Here is a 6,081-nt window from a genome sequence, read left to right as displayed (position 1 = left end):
TTTTGGTAGTATATATTCTAATATCTTGCTGTGTTTTTCAGAGGTAAAGAACAACAACAACAACATAAGGACTTTGCCCTGAGTTTTTTACGTTGAGCCCTTTTTAATGCTCCTGTTGGCCATTTATATAACTTTTTTGAAGAAAAAGTCTATTGAGATCTTTTTGCTATTTTTTTAATTATATATTTTTTTCTATTTGTATCTGTTGGTTATTAACCTCTTTTCAGATATAAGATTTGTAAGTATTTTCTTACATCCTGTGGATTGTGTTTTCATTCTCTCTCTCTCTTTTTTGGCAATACAGAAACTTTAGTTTGATGTTTATTTATTTTATTTATTTATTTTATTTATTTATTTTTGCTTTTTTTACTTGTGTTTTTGGTCTGTTATCCAAAAAACTATTGGCAAGACCAATGTCAAGGAGAATTTTTCCTATGTTGTCCTTTAGGAAATTTAGTTTCATGCATCACCTTTAAGTCTTTAATCTATTTCAAGTTAAGACTTATGAGTGATATAAGGTTCCAGTTTCATACTGTTTATGTGACTATTCAGTTTTAAATATCATTTATTGAACAGACTACCTTTACCCATTACATATGTTGGCCCCTGTCAAATATTAGGTGACTGTATGAAAGGATTTATTTCTGGACTCTCAATTCTGTTCTACTTGTTTATTGGTCTGTTTTTTTGCCAGTATACTTTATTGTTTTGAGCATGAGGGCTTTGTAGTATAGTTTCAAATCAAGAAGTATAATATCTCTTCTTCATTCTTTCTCAGAAATGCTTTGATTATTTGTTGTCCTTTATGGTCTCATATAAATTTTAGGATTCTTTACTTACTTCTGTAAAAAAATAATGTTGGATTTTTTAAAGATTTTTAATTTATTTATTTGACAGAGAGAGATGACAAGCAGGCAGAGACGCAGGCAGAGAGAGAAGAGGAAGCAGGCTTCCTGCTGAGCAGAGAGCCTGATGCGGGGCTCGATCCCAGGACCCTGGGATCATGACCTGAGCCGAAGGCAGCGGCTTATCCCCCTGAGCCACCCATGTGCCCCTAACATTGGATTTTTGATAGGAATTGGATTTACAGATGGTTTTCGGTATTATGGACATTTTAACAATGTTAATTCTTACCATTCATAAATATGAGCTATGTCTCCATTTGTGTCTCCTTCAATTTCTTTATCAATGTCATAGTTTATGGAGTACAGATCTTTCATCTTCTTAGTTAAATCTATTCCTAAGTATTTTATTATTTTTGATGCTACTGTGAATTAGATTGTTTTCTTTATTTTTTCAGATAGTTCATCATTAGAGTGTTAAAATGCTCCTGTCTTGTGCTTACTTTGGCAGCACATATACTAAAATTGGATTGATGCAGAGAAGATTAGCGTGATCACTGAACAAGGATGACATGAAAAACTGGGACGCATTCCATATTTAAAAAAATGAAACAAAACAAAATTCTTGTCTTTCATATATTGAACTTGTATTTGGCAGCTTTACTAAATTTGTTTATTCAAAATTTTTTGTGAAGTTTTTAGGATTTTTAACATGTAAGTTCATGTTATCCAAAAAAAGATAATTTTACTTCTTCCTTTTTTTTTTTTTTTTTTGAGTCTCTTATTTCTTTGTGTTCCTTGTTTCTCTGGCTAGGACATCCAGTACTATGTCAAATGAGAGTAGTGAAAGTGGACACATTTGTCTTTCTTCTGATCTTTAAGGGGAAAACTTTCAAACGTTTTTGATTGAATATGAGATTAGCTCTGGGCTTGCAATATGTGTTTTTTCTTTAATGGATTTTTAAAATTATTTTTTAAAATTTTTTATCCCGAGGGGTATAGGTCTGTGAATCACCAGGTTTACACATTTCACAGCACTCACCATCACTCACCATAGCACCTGCCCTCCCCAATGTCCATACCCCCACCGTCCTCTCCCAACACACCTCCCCCCAGCAACCCTCAGTCTGTTTTGTGAGATTCAGTCTTTTATGGTTTGTTTCCCTCCCAATCCCATCTTCTTTTATTTTTCTTTTCGTACGCCCAAAACCGCCTATGTTGCATCTCCACTTCATCATATCAGGGAGATCCTATGATAGTTGTCTTTCTCAGATTGATTTACTTCGCCAAGCATAATACCCTCTAGTTCCATCCACGTCATCACAAATAGCAGGATTTCATTTCTTTTGATGGCTGCATAGTATTCCATTGTACATATATACCACATCTTATTTATTGATTCATCTGTTGAAGGACATTTAGGTCCTTTCCATAGTTTAACTATTGTGGACATTGCTGCTATAAACATTTGGGTGCATGTGCCCCTTCAGAATGCCACGTTTGTATCTGTAGGGTATATACCCAGTACTACAAGCACTGGGTCATAGGGTAGTTCTATTTTCAGCTTTTTGAGGCACGTCCACGCTGTTTTCCAGAGTGGTTGCACCAGCTTGCATTCCCACGTACAGTGTAGGAGGGTTGCCCTTTCTCCACATCCTCGCCAGCATCTGTCATTGACTGACTTGTTCATTTTAGCCATTCTGAACGGTGTGAGGTGGTATCTCATTCTGGTTTTGATTTGTATTTCCCTGATGCCGAGTGAGGTGGAGCATTTTTTCATGTGTCTGTTGGCCATTTGGATGTATTCTTTGCAGAAATGTCTGTTCATGTCCTCTGCCCATTTCTTCATTGGATTATTTGTTCTTAGGGTGTTGAGTTTGATATGCTCTTTATAGATTTTGGATACTGGCCCTTTATCTGGTATGTCACTTGCAAATATCTTCTCCCAGATAACTTCTGACAGTCATCTTTTGGCTTTGTTAACTGTTTCCTTTGCTGTGCAAAAGCTTTTTGATCTGATGAAATCCCAATAGTTCATTCTTGCCCTTGCTTTCCTTGCCTTTGGCAATGTTCCTAGGAAGAAGTTGCTGCTGCTGAGGTCAAAGAGGTTGCTACCTGTTCTCTCCTCAAGGATTTTGATGGATTCCTTTCTCACATTATGCTTCTTCATCCATTTCCAGTCTATTTTCATGTATGGTGTAAGGAAATGGTCCAATTTCATTTTTCTGCATGTGGCTGTTCAATTTTCCCAACACCATTTGTTGAAGAGGCTGTCTTTTTTCCATTGGACATTTCTTCCTGCTTTGTTGACGATTAGTTGACCATAGAGTTGAGGGTGTATTTCTGGGCTCTCTATTCTGTTCCATTGATCTATGTCTGTTTTGGGGACAGTTCCCTACTATCTTGATGATGACAACTTTGTAATAGAGCTTGAGGTCTGGAATTGTGATGCCAACAACTTTGGCTCTCTTTTTCAATATTCCTCTGGCTATTCGAGGTATTTTCTGGTTCCATATATATTTTAGGATTATTTGTCCCATTTCTTTGAAAAAAATGGATGGGATTTTGATAGGGATTGCATTAAATGTGTAGATTGCTTTAGGTAGCATAGACATTTTCACAATATTTATTCTTCCAATCCAGGAGCATGGAACATTTTTCCATTTCTTTGTGTCTTCTTCAATTTCTTTCATGAGTACTTTAGAGTTTTCTGAGTATAGATTCTTTGTCTCTTTGGTTAGGGTTATTCCTAGGTATCTTAGGGTTTGGTGTGCAATTGTAAATGGGATTCACTCCTTAATTTCTATTTCTTCAGTCTTGTTGGTTTAAAAAATGCAACCAATTTCTGTGCATTGATTTTATATCCTGACACTTTACAGAATTCCTATACAAGTTATAGCAGATTTGGAGTGGAGTCCTTTAAGTTTTCCACATACAGTATCATATCATCTGAAAACAGGGATAGTTTGACTTCTCTTTTGCCATTTGGTAAAATTTGGATGCCTTTAATTTCTTTTTGTTGTCTGATTGCTGAGGCTAGGACTTCTAGTATGATGTTGAATAGCAGTGGTGATAACAGACATCCCTGCCGTGTTCCTGACCTCAGCGGAAAAGTATTCAGTTTTTCTCCATTGAGAATGATATTTGCAGTGGGTTTTTCATAGATGGCTTTGATAATATTGGTAATATGTGCCCTCTATCCCTACACTTTGAAGAGTTTTAATCAGGAAGGGATACTGCACTTTGTCAAATGCTTTTTCAGCATCTATGGAGAGTATCATATGGTTCTTATTCTTTCTTTTATTGATGTGTTGTATCACATTGATTGATTTGCAGATGTTGAACCAACCTTGCAGCCCTGGAATAAATCACACTTGGTCGTGGTGAATAATCTTTTTAATGTACTGTTGAATACTATTGGCTAGTATTTTGGTGAGAATTTTTGCATCTGTGTTCATCAAGGATATTGGTCTGTAGTTCTCTTTTTTGATGGGATCCTTGTCTGGTTTTGGGATCAAGGTGATGCTGGCCTCAGTAAAAAAGAGTTTGGAAGTTTTCCTTCCATTTCTATTTTTATTTGGAACAGTATCATGAGAATAGGAATTAATTCTTCTTTAAATGTTTGGTAGAATTCCCCTGGGAAGCCATCTGGCCCAGGGCTTTTGTTTGTTTGGAGATTTTTGATGACTGTTTCAATCTCCGTACTGGTTATGGGTCTGTTCAGGTTTTCTATTTCTTCCTGGTTCAGTTGTGATAGTTTATAAGTCTCTAGGAATGTATCCATTTCTTCCAGATTGTTGAATTTGTTGGCGTAGAGTTGCTCATAGTATGTTCTTATAATTGTTTGTATTTCTTTGGTGATGGTTGTAATCTCTCCAATTTCATTCATGATTTTAATTATTTGGGTTCTTTCTCATTTCTTTTTGATAAGTCTGGAAAGGGGTTTATCAATCTTATTAATTCTTTCAAAGAACCAGCTCATATTTTCGTTGATTTGTTCTATTGTTTTTTTTTGTTGTTGTTGTTGGTTTTTTGTGGTTTTTGTTTCTTTGTTTATTTGTTTCTATTTCATTGATTTCTGCTTTGATCTTTATTATTCCTCTTCTCCTGCTGGGTTTAGGCTTTCCTTGTTCTTTCTGCAACTCCTTTAGGTGTAGGGTTATGCTGTGTATTTGAGATCTGAGAGAGAAGCGTGGTTGCACACGTCTGTCACCGCGCTCCCCAGGAGCAAGTCTGGGGAAGGCGAGGCACGCCGCGCCCAGAGAAGAGAAGGAGCCGTTGGCCTTGTGGTCGGGAAAAGGTCAGGAAGCAGGATAGCCTGCCGTGGCAGGAACAGCAGGCCGCTGGCAAGACAAGTGTAACCCGCTCCCTGTGCGGAGAGACGAAGCCTGGCTGCTAAGTAGACATGAGGGGACGACAAGGGAAGGGACGCGTGCTCCACTCTGAGGAAGGAGTCTAGGTAGAAGGCAGGCCTGTGCCAAGGGGACAGCATCTCCTTGACCACCTGTCCGTAGGGAAGACTTGGGATTGCTACCAGGCGCCATACCCGGAAATCGCAGAAACAGCTCCCTCGAGAAACGGGCAGTCAGATACCATCATCCTCCAAGATGTGACAGCGTTTTCGGTGGCAGGGGGTTTGCCGAGGAAGGAGGGGGGACAATCCCCAAAGCTCCCCATTCCAGTAAACGGGCGGAGTTCAGGGATCCTCTAGCCTGTGGGGAAGGCACTGGCCTTCTCCGCGAGTACGATTGAGGGCCAGTGCCAAAGGCCAAGCGTTGCCTACACCGGGAGATGGTAGTGTGCATTGAGTGCCATCCTAGACCATACACGCTACTGCAGGGTTGTGACTGTGTCTGCTTAGTTCGGCTTAGAAAGGTGAACCACGGGCGCAAACTTGGAGCCCGGGAAAGCAAGGACCAAGAGGAACCATCTATCCCGCAGCTCTTCATGTCACTGTGTCTGCTTAGTTGGGCCAGGCAGGGTGAACCCAGGACGCGACATGGAGCCCGGGAAAGCAAGGCCCAAAGGCACCAGCTCTCCGGCAGCTCTTCTTCCCTGACGCGACCTAAGCCTTGCTGAGGAAGCAGCGTCGAAGTGCTGTTTGCTCAAAACCAAAGCCTCTGCGAAAGCACAGCATTCGCTGAAAATTGTTGTGCGGGCTGCTGCTGCTTGCCTGAGCCCAGTCTCGCGGTGGGAGAAACCCGCATACAGTGAAAGCCTCTTTGCCTGGGCATCTCCC

The 6,081-nt window shown here is 39.6% G+C and overlaps 1 non-coding gene across 1 annotated transcript; it reads left to right on the top strand.

The window, feature by feature from the left end:
• Window positions 1-1,337: 1,337 nt before the first annotated feature.
• LOC132008846 (U6 spliceosomal RNA) lies at window positions 1,338-1,444 on the top strand. Its single transcript, XR_009401739.1, has one exon. It is a non-coding gene; the product is annotated as a U6 spliceosomal RNA (small nuclear RNA).
• The last annotated feature ends 4,637 nt before the right edge of the window (window positions 1,445-6,081 follow it).

Source organism: Mustela nigripes, unplaced genomic scaffold (genome assembly GCF_022355385.1).
Source record: "Mustela nigripes isolate SB6536 unplaced genomic scaffold, MUSNIG.SB6536 HiC_scaffold_1618, whole genome shotgun sequence".
Taxonomy (NCBI): Eukaryota; Metazoa; Chordata; class Mammalia; order Carnivora; family Mustelidae; genus Mustela; species Mustela nigripes.
Note: the sequence above shows the minus strand (reverse complement) of the source record. Positions and strands in the feature narration are given on the sequence as shown.